The sequence below is a fragment of the Chenopodium album genome, chromosome 7 (genome assembly GCF_948465745.1).
Source record: "Chenopodium album chromosome 7, dcCheAlbu1.1, whole genome shotgun sequence".
Taxonomy (NCBI): domain Eukaryota; kingdom Viridiplantae; phylum Streptophyta; class Magnoliopsida; order Caryophyllales; family Amaranthaceae; genus Chenopodium; species Chenopodium album.
Window position 1 is genome coordinate 47,194,923 of NC_137840.1, and position 18,453 is coordinate 47,213,375.

The 18,453-nt window shown below is 40.7% G+C and overlaps 1 non-coding gene across 1 annotated transcript; it reads right to left on the reverse strand.

Moving 5' to 3' along the window:
* Nucleotides 1-10,443: 10,443 nt before the first annotated feature.
* LOC145641078 (small nucleolar RNA R71) lies at nucleotides 10,444-10,548 on the reverse strand. The gene has a single exon (XR_014115147.1). It is a non-coding gene; the product is annotated as a small nucleolar RNA R71 (small nucleolar RNA).
* Between the last annotated feature and the right edge of the window lie 7,905 nt (nucleotides 10,549-18,453).

Genomic DNA, 18,453 nt, shown 5'->3' on the forward strand with positions numbered 1-18,453 from the left:
GCATTCCCAAGATCTAGACACACCTAGAAAAGTTCGAAGATGCCTTCGCCCTAAACGTGAAAGGTTTTAATTTATGAGGGTTTGGTCCCAAATCTCTCTTTTAATTCTTTAATTTAATTGTTGTTTTATATTTTCTTTTAAGTTACTAATGTGTGTATTTTGTTTTTAGAAAGAGGTACGAGGCATCCAAGTAAGTGCTTTAATTGATTTTATTGATATCATGATATAGAAATCATATCTAGGTTGTTATTATGATTCCTAGTGTCATGTTAGGGAGTTTTGATCTTCCTAGTGTTATGTTTAGGGTAACGACTATACTTTCTAATATCAAATATGAAAATTGTGATTCCTGCGATGCTTCCTATTTTCTTCCTAATAGCATGCTAGTATCATGTTAGGGCTATATATTTGATCCTTGATGTTTAGCGACATGCTAGGGTTTGTTATTAATCTTGTTTGTATCATCCCTAGGATCTTGCTATTAATATTATGCTTTAACATGATTATGATAATTATGATTATGATTATAATTATTGTTATGATGATTATTATGTTGCTTTATTATTTATTGTTATTTCTTGATCACGCCTTTTATGCATATTTAAAGGGAATTTGTACTTGTAATCAAGCTTAATAAGATAATTAATAATCTTATTTAGGGTTAATTTGATTATAATTCAAGTGATCGCCAATAATAGTTTTGTTTGTGCATTAATATTCAACCAACATAGATTAAACAGGTTTAGGGTTAATCCTATTGATTGCATGTTAGTTAGAAAGCGCACATGAATACAAGAAGTATAAAGTAGAGGCCTATTATTAGGGCAGGTTCAATCTCTTTTAGGTTGGATTTGTACCTTCATCCCCGAACTACCAGTCATGGTTCCAGACCTATTGGAGTTGACGATCTCTTGAATTGTTAAGGGGTGTAACCTTCACCACGTGAACGGTTTACAAGCTCCTAAAACTTGTTGGCGACTCTTTTGCTCTATCTTCTTTACCTTTGGACGCCACAATACTTTAGTGTATGATCATAGTGGGGTTGAAGTTTGGGATATTATTTGAAATATTCCCTACAATCACTTACTAGCGTAATCTAGTGCTACTTACTAATAGTATTTTTTTTAAAAAAATAAAAAATATATTTGTGACCGGCGTTATGATTTGCCAGTTACTAATGATACCCTTATTGTAACCAACGTAACTTAATGCCTGTTACAAATAGTGTGATTTCTTACTTGGAAAGTAGATTTTTTGTAACTGGCGTTGGGTTATGCTAGTTACAAATAATATCCTTATTGTAACCGACGTAACTTAATTCTAGTTACAAATAGTGTAATTTCTTAATTGGAAAATAGACTTTTTATAACTGGCGTTGGGTTATGCCAATTACGAATAATACATTATTTGTAACTATCATTTCCCGGTTACGAATAATTTTCACTAGTTGTAAGGGTGGCATTTGCACCCAACAATGCCAGATACAAAAAGTCAATTTCGCTAGTTATAAGTATTACTTTTTCTACTAGTGTGACTCTCGTACCTTCATCTAATGTAACCGTCTGATATTTTTTTCTTTTCTTTTTGCACTTTTTTTTTGAAAAAAATGGCTATTCAAACGCACTAAGCACGGCCTAGGTTAGCGATCAGCTGGTCAGCGAGGACGGCTAAATCTAGAACTAGAAGTGTTTAATTCTCGTTCGAGGACTCCCTTTTGTGAACTTCTCCAAATCCGACAGTGTCTGTGCTCCTGCAGGACACCATGGCTAGAACCAAGCAAACCAGTCGGACGGATGGTTCTTGGTACCATTCAGAGAGTTCTACCGTCTACTTAAAAGGCTCTATTAGGGCGCTTGTTTCTGAGGTTCGTGATGAGGACCCGCCAAGCAACGTTAGTACCTCAAGCTCCTCAATTCTGGAGTAGTCATATGACGAGCAAGAAATTCTTGGGCGGAGTGGATCGGTGCCGGATGTAAGGTGGGGAAGGACAATGCTGGCATAAGTCAGCAAGCCCTCAGTTCCGAAAAAAATTCTGATGATGAGTTTGGGTCATCATCCTCTAACAACGCCACCATTGACTCGGAGGAGGCGTGGTCCAAAAAAAATAATTCCCAAGAGTCCCTCTCAGTGGGCTTGGGCGAAGGATGGGAGGAGTCGTCTGCATTGCGTCGGCTAGAACGTGCTCCTTACTTTTTGCATGTTACTAAGAGCAAGCTAGAGAAAATGACAACCGGCTTTGGCAAGTTCATCTTCAACCATGTCATGGGACATGAGTTTCTATTTTCCGTACCGGATGCTGAGGACAGACTAGAGAAGGCCCGCTACGACGATAAGTGCTTCGGCTGCTACGAGGCAACCATACAAGTTGGTCTGCACTTCCCTCTTTATCCGGCATTGGAGAGGATTCTTGAAGGTTCAATTGGTTTCTAGCAACTAGCCCCAATCTCTTGGGTAAACATTTTGGGCTACATTGCCGCTTGTGAAATGCTGAAGGTGGACCCCAGCTTTGAAGCATTCTCTCACATGCACTATCTGAGAAAGACTCCCCATTCAAGTGGGGCCGACTGGTTTACCCTTACTAGCCATATGGGTTTTATGATGACTCTAGGGAAAGAGAACAAATGAAAAAATTAGAGAAAAAAGTTCTACATAGTCTCTTCCCCGAACCACCAGCTACACAGGTGGTACAACCGCTAGAACGAAGAACCACCCATCCTTACTAGAAAGAAAGCCCTGACGCCTGTCCCAAAGAAGGCGCAAGAGCAAATATTGGATCAAGGCCTTTTTTTTTTGTCGTTTGAACCAATGAGGAAACAGGGGTGAAGGAGGTAACCCCATAGAGCTACATTTCCTGTTATAAGTGGCTATCGGACGGGACGTATCTGGCCGCTTGCGATGTTAGTTCTTAGAGGCCGAGAGGTAGTTGGCCTTTTGGATTTACTTTGCTTAGCTGCTCTTGATGATCTTGGTTTAGTCTAAGCTTCTAAGTCTTTATTATTTGTTGTGTAGGCAAAGCAATGTTGAAGCTCTCGGGCAGCAAAAAGTTGGCTGCACATTCTACAGCTTTCTACTATTAGTATGTTTTGGGCAAATGGACAAATGAGGAGCAGCCGTCAGGCGAAACTCCTAAGGTAAAATATTTTTCTATCACTTGATCTGAGATTCCTTGAAATCATAAGTATACTAACATATGAATTCTTTGCAGGGTGGTTCGTCCAAGCCCACTCCCTCTAAACACTCGGACTCAAAGCTGCAAAAGTAGTCGGGCACCGATGTTGGCACTTCCGACAAGGCCCGAAAGCACATTGCCCATAAGCCCAGGAAGGATCCTGGCGGCTCTGCCCCCAACAAGCCATCCCAGAAGTTGGATGACCCCAAGGGGGTGTCGAAGAGTGGCAATCCACTCAACACTGCTATTGGCTCAGCAACAAGCGGAAGCAAAGCCGCCATAAGGGAGGAGGAAGGTATCATCATTCGGCCAAACCTCTTATTTGTTTGATTGAATAAAAGTTACCACAAAGGGAACTAGTTTTACTGAAAATTAACTAAACTTATATTGCTTGATTTGATAGAGGTTCCGGAGAGGTCGGTTGTCCTTTAGATGGCCAAACGAATGCTCAGGATGATTAATCTTGATGATAAGGCGTCTGTGAAGGGGGTCAGCTCCCTTAACCTGGACGCCATTCCGGCACTTCTTTTTGATGTAAAACTTGTAATTTTTTCAAATTGAGCAATTCTAATGACAGCTTGGTACTTATTTTTTCTTCTATGTTGGCCGAATGTAGGCTATGCTGCACGTGAGTGAGCTTAGGAAGCCTCTAGAGACAAGTCCAAAGAGGTAAAGGTTGCTTATGCTCTGGCCTCATTCTCCTTAGACAAAGCTCAATTTGAGATTGCACAAAATGAGATTCTTATATTAGATATGATGTATTCCAAGGCGTCGGCAAATCAGCAGGTCAAGCAAGACTTGGACGTGGCGAGGAGGCGGATCTCCAAGCTTTCAGAATGAGGTTTAGAGCCTCAAGGAAAAACGAGAGCCCCTTAAGGAAGCGAAAGAGAAAGTTGATCGCCTAAAGGGTCAGGTTCAAAAACTCAAGGGTCGGCTATAAAACCAAGAAACGCAGCTCAAGTCCAAGTATAGACCCTTGGCTGAGGAGGAGAAAACGGCCCATATCAAATAAATGATGAAGGACTATGATTACATCATACGAATGGTCTTGGGATCATTGCAGCCGACCTCCAATTATCAAATTTGAAAAGCCACGTTTGATGCGGCGAATGATGAGTTTAACAACCGACTAATGAAAGAGGAAGAGGAGGCGGCGGTTGGGGACCTTGAAGTGTCGGACACCTCGGATGAGTTGTCCTTAGGGGATGACAAGAATCATGAGGAGGGTGAGAAAAATGAGGAGCAGTTGCTGGAGGATGAGGCGGCTGCCAATGTTGGAGACCTCCCTTGATCTTTTAAGCTTTAAGGTAGTTTCCGCGGCCAAATGGCCAAGTATTTTCTTTCCGACCGGTGTGCCGAGTAACTTTGTATCTTTACCGAACAAGGGGCCGGGTAAATCAACAATCTTTAGCTCTGCCATCGAATTTTTCCAGTCGTCCATCATGACAGTTGTTGTTTAATTGAGTGAAGCGTCCGGTCGTTTTGAATGGTTTTGTTTATATTGGCATCTTGCTTAAAAATTTTACAGATTTCAATTTTATATGCATAGATTTTTTGGCTAAGTATTATATTTAACCTATATACTATGCGAATGCTGGTCCTACTAAATGTCCTTGCCCCTAGCTGGATGTCGATTGGCTTCAAAAATGGGTTGATTGACTTAGAAATTATTGATAGTTTGAGGAGTATGCATGGTTTCTTAGTCAATCATTAACTATGGTGATTGCCTCAAACCAAGCGACAAACGGCCATGTTGAGTAGTCGGTTAACAGTTTGAAAGTATCCAGCCAAAGGCCCCTTGAAGATTTATTTAAGCCGCTAAGTTTTTGGACTTAGCTTATAATTTAAAAGAATAATCTGTCTGCCTGGATTGCCCAAAAGCAATAAGAAGTGGTAGAATTTATATATCATAGCCTCCTAAATGAAACTGTAGCCTCTTTCCGTCTGTGCTAGCATAGTCTGAAAAAACTCAATGCTCTTTAGATTTCAAGTTAGATTAAATTAAACGATTGCGAGCGTTGCCTTAACGTAGACGGTAGGGCCATTAATTTTTGGTTCATAGAGAAATGTACCACACAAATGGGAGATGCTCTCTTCGACAAATTTTCCCAAATGGACGTTACCGGTTGTCTGAATTATGTTGGAGCAAACAGTCATACTCATGTTAGAGCAGACAACTGTTTAAATAGATTATATCCGGCCTTTGGCTTCTTTTTTAGAAGAATATATAGCCGATAAGTCTTTTAGAAGAGTCGGCTCATAGTGTTGGATGGGCAAGACAGCCTCTGCACCGTACACCATGAAAAATGGGGTCTCTCTAATTTCCCCTTTTACTGTTGTTCTGATGTCCCATAGGACGTGTGGTAACTCATCCGCCCATAGGTCGCCAGCTCTTTCAATCTTCTTTTTTATGCCATCTGAGATTAACGTGTTGAAGGCTTCGACCTGGCCGTTTGCTTGGGGTCGGTCGACTGATGCAAAATTGCTTAAGATCCCTTGATCTCCCAAAAAGTCTTGAGTTGAGGCGTCTTAAACTAAGGACCATTTAAAAAACCTTAGACATGGGCACCCCGAACCGAGTGATGATATTCTTCCAGATGAAGGAGATGACGTCCTTTGTCTTGATGTTTTTAACCGCCTCTACCTCTACCCATTTGATAAAGTAATCTACAACTAAAAATATATACCGTCGTCCGACCTGGTGAAGAAGTATAGAAACCTAAGATGTCCATGCCCCACTTGGCGAATGGAAATGGGCTTTGAATGGCCGTAAGGTCGGTGGCCGGATAATGGATAAGCTTGTCGAATTTTTGACATTAGTCACACTTTTTCACCAAAGTCATGGCATCTTTCTTCAAGGTAGACCAGAAATAGCCTACCTCCTGCTTCTTTCTGCTAGCATCCTACCGCCTATATGTGAGGCATAAAAGCCCGCATGTAGGTCTTCCAGAATTTCTTGCTCCTTTATGGGGGTGATGCAGTTTAAGAGCGGTTGTCGACAACCCTTCTTAAAAAGCCCACCTCTGCGAATTTCAAATTTGGTCGCACGATTTTTTAGTGCGGCTGCTTCTAAAGTTAAATCATGTAGCGTGTCATCTAGCAGATATGCTCGGATGCTGTCCATCCAAGCAAAAGTTCAGTCAAGTACTCCAATGGGATCTTCTTTAACGCTTCTCTTTTCTATTACTTCCCAGAAGACTAACCGAGGTGTGTCGCACGAGGCAAAAAATGCTAGCTTAGACAGAGCATCCTTCTGGTTGTTTTTGGACCAAGGCACTTGACTCAAATTGAATTGTTCAAACATCCTGGGCTTAGCTTTGACCGCCTTCAAGTATTTAATCATAGCCGGATGGGTGGCTTCATAATCACCATGGTATTGGCTCACGACCAACTGGGAGTCAGAGCTGACGTCAATCTTAGTTGCCTTACTGCCTTGCATAGGCGGATGTAGGCTAGTAGGGCTTCATATTCGGCCTCATTATTTGAGGCCTGGAACTTGAACTATAGTTCATACTCGAACTTGTCCCCTTCAAGGGACATATATATAACTCCTGCACCACAGCCGTTCCAAACCTGATCAGTATTATCTGACTCAGCCGGCCTTGTAATTTTGACAATAAAGTCGGCAAATGCCTGCCCCTTTATTGCTTTCCTTGATTTGAAAGTGATTTCCAGTCCTTGTAACTTAATAGCCTATTTGAGCATTCGTCCTAATGATTCTAGGGTCGTGATTAGCCGCTTGATCTATTGGTCAATGTAGACCACACCCGGATGTGCCAAGAAGTAAGGCTTCAACTTCTTAACAGCCATGTAAAGAGCGTGGCCAAAATTTTCAACAATGAGGTACTGAAGCTTTGCGTTCCTGAGAACATGGCTAATGAAGTAGACAGGAAGCTAGATGTCGTCTCTTTCAACTAGGAGAATGAAATTGAGGGCATGATCTGAGACAGCCAGGTACATGTAGAGCGTCTCTTTAGGCAGAGGGATAACCAGCCTTGGTAAAGAGTGCAAGTGCTCTTTCAATATTTGAGAGGCCGCCTCAACATCATCCCCCCTATTCAAATCTAGTCTTCTTCCTAATCGCCTTGATGAAGTAGAGGCACTTGTCACCAGACCCACTGAGGAATCTTCTCAAGGCCGTTACAACCTATTAGCTTTTGTACTTCTTTGACAGTGCGGGGTGACTGCATGTCGATTACCACCTGTATTTTTTCAGGGTTTGCCTTTATCCCCCTCTGGTCAATCAGGAATCCGAGAAACTTCCCAGACTCAACACCAAAGACACACTTCTTAGGGTTAAGCATGACCTTGTGCTGCTTGAGTGTGGCGAATGTTTCTCGGAGATTAACAAGGTGATCCTCCTGCTGCTTGGATTAGACTGTCATGTCATCAATATACGCCTCTACGTTCCTCCCAATTTGATTAATGAAGACTATATTAATCATTCGTTGGAAAGTAGCAGGCGCATTTTTCAAGCCAAACGGCATAATAGTGTAACGGAAAAACCCCTGATTAGTGACGAAAGTCGTCTTTTCTTGATCTTGTTTCCACACGGGAATCTGGTGGAAGCCTGAGTAGGCATCCATAAAACTCATCAGGGCATGTTCGGCTGTAGAGTCGACTAGGCTTTCGATCATTGGAAGTGGATAACTATCCTTCGGACATGCTCTGTTCAAGTCAGTGTAGTCAACGCACATGCGCCAGGTACTATTCAGCTTCGTTACTAGCACAACATTCGCAACCCAATCAGGGAAGTTACAGGACCAAATGAACCCGACTTCTAATAGCTTTTTTACTTCGACAGCTGCCACCTGACTTCTTTTCTTGCCGTGGTTTCTTTTATTTTTCCGAATGGGCATCTTTTTGGGGGCTACGGTGAGTTTGTGGACAACAAGATTTGGGCTGATGCCTGACATCTCTTCCACTTCAAAGGCAAAAATATCCTTGAATTCTTTCAGTAGATGGTGCAAGTTTGCACCTATATTTGCAAAAAGCAGCCTTCCCCATCTTAATAGTTTACTCTGGATAACTATTGTCCAGAAGAATATCAATGTGCTCACCAGCCAGCTGGGGACAGAGGACATCTGACCGTTCCCCGATTAGTTATTGCTATTGTTTTTCTTTTTTGACCACCACCAGCTGGTCAGTTTTTCTTTTCTTGGCGACTGGTTAGGCCGGATGATCATCCTTGATTTCATCAAGGTCTATTGGCTATTTGCCTTGACCAGCTATAGCTGCCGCGGGCTTAACATTCAAGGGATAACACTCTCAATCCATCGTTTGGTCCCCGTTCAGGGAGCAAACAGTTTGATGTACACATACTATACCATATTTTACCCTCATTTTATAGCTATTTTCGTATGATTTCTAAGCTCTACGAAGCTATTTCTCGCTAATATCCTCCTCTCTAGTGTAGCTTGGTCTATTTGATTGATTTTGTAGGCATATGAAGATTTTCGGATGATTCGGACGTGTTTTGGATAGCCACGAGAGCCTAGTAGGATGGAAGAGATTTTTCCCGTGTCCGCCATGGAGGGCAACATTGCCCTGGCAGCCAGGGCGAAGAAGAAAAGAGGTGAAAAGTTCAACTCCCATCCGCCAGGACCGAGCGAGCAAAGTATTGTGCGAGGTGGCGAATTGTTTGTCGCGCCCGACCGGGCGGCTTTGCGGAGCTGCTTTCCTATTTTTTTCGGGATTTTTTTGAATTAGGGATATAAATACCCCTTTGTAAACCCGACTAAAATACTTAATTATTATCTTTGTAGTTTTAAACACCAATGGAACCCTAATATTCTTTCTAGATCTAGATTACATTTCACTTCAAGTTTTAATCTTTGTTCATCAACAATGGGTACTTTTCTTCATTCAAGTATATGGTATTCATCTTTATTTCTTCTTTTGCTTTTAATTACTTGTTAATTATGTTTTCTCCATTTATTATTGTTTTTGCTTTCATTAATATGTGTGAGTAGTTTCTTTATTCCAAGATCTAGCAGAACCCGAATATGATTAATGCATGATTTCATTCATTAAATTGTCTAATAATAATTGTAATTGATATGCTTAATTGATTACGCTTATGCTAATACTAGATTAGGGATAATTGGTATTGTTATTAATCCTTTGTTTTAATCGCAACGGGAGTTGGGTTTTGACGGATTTGAATAAATCAATTAAGGGTTTGAAGTTCATCAAGGGAGTAGTTGAATGGATTATTAGGAAGTTAGAGTAATGTGCTTAAGGTCTTTAATTTACATGAATCCACGGAAGCAGGCTTGATTGTGATTAGAGAAGCTATTGATAACTCGGGAGAGATCATTGGTATTATTCATGGATTAATTTTCTTCTTTAATTAATTAAATAATATGTTAGGGGTAGAACGACTATTGCATTAATTGTATTCGTGGTGAAGCTTGATCTTGAATGTTTTTAGCATTAAATTGTCATATTGTTTGGATTTAATCGTTTTAATTAGTTCTTTAATTATTGATTCTCACTTATTTGATTTGGTTACTTGTTTAGTAATTGCTTGAGTCTATTTGATTAGTTAAACCATAGTCTCTTGGGATTCGACCCTTGCTTGCCCGTCTTCATAGTAGTGGTCTAGTTAGGTTTATTTTTGTTAGGTACGCGACACACCTATCAAATTTTGGCGCCGTTGCCGGGGACTAACAGTTCTATACTAGTTTTTTTTATTCGTTTTTACTAAGCTTTATTTGTTGATTCGGCTATTGTCTCTTGTGTTCTTGATTTCTTTGCTTTTAGTTCTTTGTTGCATGCAAACTCGACGTTCAGGGTCAGACAATTTAATTCCACTTGATTCTGAAATTGAAGATACTGCAAGGAGACGAGGAGGTAGAAGAAGAAGGACAAATCAAAACCTTAGAAACATGGTCGATCAAGGCACAAAGTCTCATTTGGAATATGGCATTCCCGATACCACAATGGGACTCCTCTCTAGCATTGTCGGACCACCCGTTATTGCTCGGAACTTTGAATTAAAGCCACAGTTCATTCAATTCATCTCTAATGATTCATTTGCAGGTACACCTCACGAATGCCCTATTAGTCATATTGATAGTATCTTGGAAAAGTGCGATACTATGAAACTAAATGGTGTTACGGATGATGCTATTAGACTTCGCCTTTTCCCTTTCTCATTACGGGATTGAGCGAAGGAATGTTTGAGAGATGAAGGTACTGGCTCTTTTGACACTTGGGACAAACTGGTGAAAGCTTTTCTAGTCAAGTTCTTTGGAAAGGAAAAGACTGCAAGGTTGAGAAATGAGCTATCCACTTTCGGGCAGTCAGATGATGAGTCCTTTTATGAATCATGGAGGAGGTTCAAGAATGTAGAGACAATGCCCTCACCATGGTATTCCTAAATGGATGTTGATCCAAACCTTTTACAATGGTTTGACTCATGAGTTCCAAATCTATATTGATGCTGTATCTGGGGGTTCTCTTCTGACTAAGAACCCAACTAAGGCAAAGAAGCTAACTGAGAAGATGGCGGCAAATGATAATTACCATCAAGGAGGACGACGTAATGTTAAAAAAGGAGGTATGCATGATGTTGATGCTCTAGCCCTTTTAACTAGCTCCATGCAGGCATTAACAAGCAAGTTTGACAAGTTCCAAGCAACATCTTCTGGCTCATCTGCTAAAACTTGTCAAATGTGTAATGTACAAGGTCACATTGCCCTTGATTGCCCACAAAATTCACATGAGATGTCAATTGAGGAAGCCAATGCATTCTACACTTCAAATCTCTAAAGGCCATATGATCCTCACTCAAACACATACAATAAAGTTGGAAACATCATCTAAATTTCTCTTACAAGAATACCCAAGCTTAACAAAATCCACCTCCACCACCACCTCGAAACAATAATTATAATGCTTCATCCGATTTTCAAGCAAGACCACCTCTAGTCCAACAACCTATGCAACCACCTCCACAAAAATCCAACCTTGAGCTAATGCTTGAGAACTTCGTTACCACAACAAACGACAACATCCAACAACTACAAGCTTAGAACAAGCTCATAGAAAATCAAATAAGTCAATTTGCTCATCAAGTTGGCCAATCTTTGAAGACTCCGTGTGCCTTTTGGGTCAAACAGAGAAACCACCGAAAGGACATATGAATGCTGTGACTTTGAGGAGTGGAAAGTAGATGGAAGATCCTCCCACGAGGGAGCCATCCAAGGAGGTTGTTGATGAGGTAGTCCCAAAAGAGAAGGTGGTCGATGGTACTGCGATTGAGGAAGAGCCAAAGGCATCAACTCCACCACCACTTATTCCATATGTGTCGCAAGTTCCTTTCCCGCAAAGGTTGGCTCAAGCTAAGTTAGAGAAGAATTATGGAAAATTTCTCAATATTTTGAAGAAGCTTCACATCAACATTCCATTCTTAGATGCAATATCCGAGATGCCATCATATGCAAAATTTTTGAAGGATATGCTCTCTAACAAGAAGAAGCTAGAGCAGAATGCTACTGTTGCGTTGAATGCAGAGTGTAGTGCTATTTTTCAAAATACACTTCCTAAGAAATTAGGTGATCCAGGTAGCTACTCAATTCCAGTGAAGCTTGGAGATATAGAGATCAACAAAGCATTATGTGATCTTGGTGCAAGTGTGAGTCTCATGCCGCTCTCTATCTGCAAGAAACTTCAAATAGGCGAATTAAAGCCTACGCGCATGTCTCTACAACTTGCGGACATGTCGGTGAAGTTTCCCTTGGGTATACTTGAAGATGTTCCTCTTCGTGTGGGAAAATTCTTTATCCCATGCGATTTTATCGTGATGGAAATGGAGGAGGATGCACATGTCCCTATTATACTTGGTAGACCATTCTTAGCCACTGCATGCGCAATCATTGATATGAAGAATGGAAAAATCTCTTTTGATGTAGTAGACGAGAAAATGAAGTATTCACTCTCGAATGCTATAGAAACTTCTTCCATGGGAGAAACTATCTACCGAGTAGATGTCCTTGATGATTTAGAACGTGAGCAACTTCCCTTAATCAAGAAAGACGATGCATTGGAAACGGTGTTGGTAGGAAGCACTAGTGAGGAAGATTGGGAAACAAGGGAGTACACGCGGCTACTTGAGAAAGGAAAAGCAAATCCAACCACCGCTCTAGTGAAGGAAGTCCTTAGTGTATCAAGTGTTGGGGAGAGTAATACGCCTCCCGAGGTAGAGTTGAAACCCCTTCCCTATACTCTTAAATATGCACATCTTGGTCCTAATAATACATATCCTATTATTGTTAATGCTGAGCTTAATGACACAAAATTAGAGCAACTGCTCACTGTTTTGAGAAAGTACAAAAGAGTTTTTAGGTACACCATTGATGATATTAATGGTATTAATCCCTCATTCTGTATGCATAAGATAATTCTTGAGGACGATCTTACCTCCTCCATAGAAAATCAAAGACAACTTAATCCAAACATGATGGAGGTAGTAAAAAAAGAGGTTCTTAAATTACTTGTTGCGGGAATAATTTACCCTATCTCAGATAGTAAGTGGGTTAGTCCTGTACAAGTAGTTCCAAAGAAAGGAGGTATGACCGTTGTTAAGAATGACAAGGGTGAGGCAATTGCCACTAGAACTATTACAGGTTGGCGAATGTGTATTGATTACAGGAGGTTGAACAAGGCCACCCGGAAGGATCATTTTCCCTTTCCATTTATTGATCAGATGCTTGAACGTTTGGCTAAGCATTCCTTTTTCTGCTACTTGGACGGATACTCTGGTTTTTTCAAATTCCCATCCGTCCATGCGATTAGGAAAAAAACTACTTTCACATGTCCCTATGGCACCTTCGCCTATCGAAGAATGCCATTTGGATTATGCAATGCTCCAGCCACGTTTCAACGTTGTATGATGGCAATTTTCTCAGGTCTTATTGAACATGCAATGGAAGTTTTTATTGATGACTTCTCTTTCTATGGAACATCTTTTGATATATGTCTTGAAAATTTGGAAAAGGTGCTCCATTGATGTAAAGAAGTCAATTTAATTTTGAACTGGGAAAAATGCCATTTCATGGTACAACAAGGAGTTATTCTAGGCCATGTGGTGTCAAATAAGGGTATTGAGGTTGATAAAGCAAAGATAGAGGTCATTAAGCGACTATCCCCTCCTAATTTTGTAAAAGGAATTCGGAGTTTTCTTGGTCATGCAGGAATTTATAGGCGATTTATTCAAGATTTTTGGAAAATCGCTAGACCACTAACTGAGCTTTTGGCCAAAGATTCCCCATTTATATTTACTGATGCTTGTCTTGAGGCTTTTAACAGGTTGAAGGAAGCATTGATCTCCGCTCCTGTTATGTAACCCTCGGATTGGACCCTACCATTTGAAATTATGTGTGATGCTATTGACTATGCGATAGGGGCCGTCTTGGGGCAATGGAAGGATAGAAAACTTCACGCTATTTATTACTCTAGTAAAACTCTTGATTCTGCTCAAATGAATTATGCCACGACTGAAATAGAGATGCTTTAGAGAATTTTCATTTACACCTTGTTGGTTCAAAGGTGATAATTCACACATATCACGCCGCATTGAAATATTTGATGACTAAGAGTCACGCCAAGACGCATTTGATTCGTTGGGTCCTTCTGTTGCAAGATTATGACATCAAGATATGGGACACAAAAGGGACTAAGAATGTCGTTGCAGACCATCTTTCTCGCCTCCTTCTCGATAAGGGGGATGGAGATGACCTCCCCATTGATGACTCTTTCCCTGATGGACATTTATTAACACTTTCTCAAATTGAATCACCTTGGTATGCTGATTTAGCTAATTTCTTGTCCACTGGTACATTGCCTCATGGCTACTCATCTCAACAAAAGAAGAAATTCTTTTACGAGGCAAGGAGACATTTTTAGGAGGATCCATTCCTATACAAAATATGCGCGGATGCAATGATTTGAAGATGTGTCCCGGAAGGTGAGGTAAATCATATTATTTCTCATTGCCATGACTTACCGTGTGGTGGACATGCAGGTCCTACAAAAACAATCGCGAAGATATTACAATGCGGTTTCTATTGGCCAACTTTGTTCAAGGACGTCTATGCATATGTTAAGGCATGTGGCCGTTGTCAATGGACTGGTACTATTTCAAGGAAGCACGATATGCCACTCAAAAACATACTCGAGGTCGAGTTGTTTGATGTGTGGGGGATAGATTTTTATGGGACCATTCCTTTCTTCCTATGGTAATCGATATATTCTAGTAGACGTTGACTATGTCTCAAAGTGGGTTAAAGCAATTGCAACTCCAAGAAATGATGCTCGTGTGGTAAGTAAGTTCTTTAAGAAAGTTATTTTTCCTCGATTTGGTTAACCACGTGTGTTAATCAGTGACAGGGGAACACATTTCTTGGAGAATCGGTTTGAAGCAATGATGAAAAAGTATGGAGTGCAACACAGGGTTTGAATTGGCTATCACCCACAAACTAGCGGTCAAGTTGAGGTGTCAACCCGAGAAATAAAATCTATTTCGGAGAAATCAGTCGCTAGAACAAGGAACGATTGGTCGGTTAAGATTGATGATGCTCTATGGGCTTGCCGAACGGCATTCAAAACGCCAATTGATACCACTACATATAGATTGGTGTATGGAAAGGCATGTCACTTACCCGTCGAACTAGAACACCGAGCATTTTGGGCCATCAAGAGTTTAAATTTCGATGCTCAAGCAGCGGGTGAAAAGAGATTGTTACAATTAAATGAGCTAGATGAGCTTCGCCTTGAAGCTTATGAGAGTTCAAAGTTGTACAAGGAAAGAACAAAAAGGTGGCATGACAAGGGTCTCGTGAGAAGAGAATTCAAGGAAGGAGATCAAGTCCTTTTATTCAATTCAAGATTGAAGCTATTCTCCTGTAAGCTTCGTTCTAGGTGGTCGGGTCCATTTAAGATTTGTAAAGTCCACCCGTATGGCACTATTGAATTATGGAACAAAAATGGTGGCACTTTTAAGGTGAATGGCCAAATATTAAAACACTACCGAGTTGGTGACCCAATCGATGAGAGAGTAAACATCACGCTCTCTAATCCAGCAAAAGAAAGTTGAGCAAAAAGGTGGTCGAGCTTATGACCATATAAACAAGCGCTTACGGGAGGCAACCCGTCCTTAATTTATTTTTATTTTTATTTTCTTTCCATAGTTTTCCTTTTCTAAGAGAATTTCAAAAGATTTACCGTGCAATACTCATCGTTAAAAATTGTTGTGTAGGTAAAGAGTTAAGGAATTGGGGTGAAAACGAATAAAACTTTCCTCGCCTGGACAGCTCGAGCAAAGTTGCCATACCGGGCGCGAGAAGCAGTAAGAGAAGAGGAGAGAAATTTCGGAATCCCCCTCCGCCCGGTTAACCTAGGAAAAGTTGCCCTACCAGGCGCGAGAAGCACTGAAAAAGAAAAAAAAAAGAGAGAGAGAAGAAGAAGAATAGAGAGGAAGGTGGAACCCCCTCCGCCCGGTCAGCCTTAGCAAACAAGCCCTACCGGGCGGGAGCCGCACAGCCGACGAAAAAAAAATTAAAAAAAATAAAAAGTAAATAAAAAATTCGGAACCCCCTCTGCCCGGGCAAACCAGCCCTACCGAGCGCGAGCCGCACAGCCGAGAAAAAATAAAAAATAAATAAAAAAAAAGAGAGAAAAAATCGAAAAAAAATCGGCCCTCTTCTTCTTCTTCCCCCTTTACTTTTTTTCTCACACTCCTCTTACACTCTCTCTCTCTAAAAAAAAAATCTCTAATTTTCAAACTTTAACCCCAATTCCACTCATCAACTACTACCACATTCTCTCCAAATTTCACATCTTTATCCATCATCTACTTCTTTTTATCATTCTTTGCATCTTTTTCCATCAATTTTCCACCATACCCATATTTTTCTAGAGAGAGAAAGCTTAAGCATTCAACAATGGCTACAAGGAAGAGGAGTAGGATTGCAACTCAAGAACCGGCCTTGGACCTTGAAAGTGTGCCGAAATTCCCACATATCAAGTTCGTGCGGCAATTTCCAAACCAAAAGGTTAGATTTTTGGAGCTTATGCATCGGAAGGTAATTCCTACCTATTTTATTGATCATGATTTTCTTGCTTAGTTAGGAACTCATGATGAATGTAAGCTTTTATTCTCAAAACTTGGTATGACTCAATTATTCAATATGGTTTATAACACTTTTAAAGATCTAACCCTTGAATTTTTGAGATCTTTTGGAATTGAAAAGGGGAGGAATGGGTTGGTAACATATGTTTCCTATAGGTTGTTAAACAAAAACCATAGACTCACTTTGGATGGGTTTGCTAGAAAATTTGGGTTGCTATCACATAGTCTACAATCTCAACCGAACCATTTAATTTTGGGGGATCTTTGGCTAGCTTTAACAGGTGAACAAATAGACTCTTGGCAACATGCTTCCGCTAACAAAACTCACCAACCCGCCCTTAGTTTTTGGACCCGTACTACGGGGTGAACCATTTTCGGGAGGATTGAGCCCCATAATGTGAGAGTTGATGAGGCGGCAATTTTGGTTAGTCACTTGAGAACACAACCCGCCGAACATGGTTATACAATGAACATAGCCCACCTTTTCGCCCTTCACCTTAGGAAATAAAGTTGTACTTTCACCACCCTCAAGGACAATGGCGAACGCACTCAATTTCCTATAGTTCTTGGTGGCCTTGTTACACACTTAGCGGCCAAGGAGGGTTTTGTTGAGGCTAGCAATTAACCCGTAGTAGGTCCTACCCTTTTGGATCAACAATACTTCATCTCCGCGGGTTTGATTTCCATATAATCAAATAGTATTCGATGACTCATAGGTAAAACCTCTCGTTCTATCTTTTTACCTGCACCCGAGCTCACTAGGATCCACCCTAACCAACCTATCTATCTCTTGGAGACCCCGGGGCAGCCAATACCTCCCCTTGCTCTAGTCATGACAACCTGGACCTACTCTAGGCGATCGGATACGGGAGCTTCTTCGTCCTCTTCCCCCCCCCCCCGATCATGATTCCATCATGGTCGGTATCCGTGGTCTTGAGTTATCCCAGCAGGGCCTCTCCTCTCGTCTTCAGACCGTGGAGATCGACCTTCACCTATGTATGTATCCTATTTATGACTTTTTCTCCAGGCAAGGTCACATTCCCAGGGATGGTCAGCACCCGTCTTAGTATGTCCTTCCCGATGATGGGAACTCTGCTGGTGGAAATGGAGCAGTTGATGATGATGAGAACCTTCATTGAGGTTTTCGAGTAGTGCATTACCTACCCCTCGTTGCAATGATGTCATTGCCAAGTGTATCTTGGGGGAGGATGTATATAGCCTCTGTTTTGGTATGTTCTCTTTTTCTTTGTCTTGCTAGATAGATTTAATTGCTTTGGGTAGTTTAGTTTATCGCTCTAAAAAAAAAAGAAAAAAAAAGTGAATCATGATGATGAACAGCTAGTAAACTACTTCCCTGTGCCCCTATCCTTGATGATTAAAAGGTTTTTGGCTTGATTTTGATTGAAAGACTTGCAATGCGGATTAAATGATCATGATCTGATTTTGGATTGTCTTGGCCTAATGGATGTCAACTTTGCTTAATTGTGTATGAATCTGGAGCTTGACTGTGTTAACTGTGAGGCTTGAGCCTTCATTATTTATTCATGTGTGTTATTTCCTAGTGTGACATTGATCATAGTTTTGTCTTGAGACTCTTAGTAGTGTGTCATAATACATTGCACATGCACGATGAAGAGGATGAAGACCAATTTTGTTAGGCAGCCTCCAGAAGAATTTAGAAACGTCGGTTCCCTTCTTGCTTACCCATGTTGTAGCTATGTCCACATCTTCATCCAAGTCACAAAATTAATCTATCGCCAAATTAGTAGCTTATCCCAAGTCTAGCTTGGGGGAGCCATCTATCCTGGTATTCTCTTATGGTTTGTGATGACGTTTTGGAGAAAATTAATTTGAAGCTTGAAGGTTTTTTAATCTTTGCTATATGATCCATTTTTGAAGCTGTTATAGTTTTTTATTCAAAAAAAAAATAAAAGAAGAAAAAGTAAAAGAAAAAGAAAAATTTCAGTTTCTTGAAGGATAAATAAAAAAGCTTCAAAAATAAGAGTAGTACGATGAATTGTTATGTAGGGTGAATAAGGTGGTAGTTGCTCTCAATTCAAGCTATGTTTGGAGTGTGTATTCTTGTGAAATAGTTCGATGGGATTTTGACTGATATTGTTCAATTTTTATGGCTCCCCTAAGGGACTAT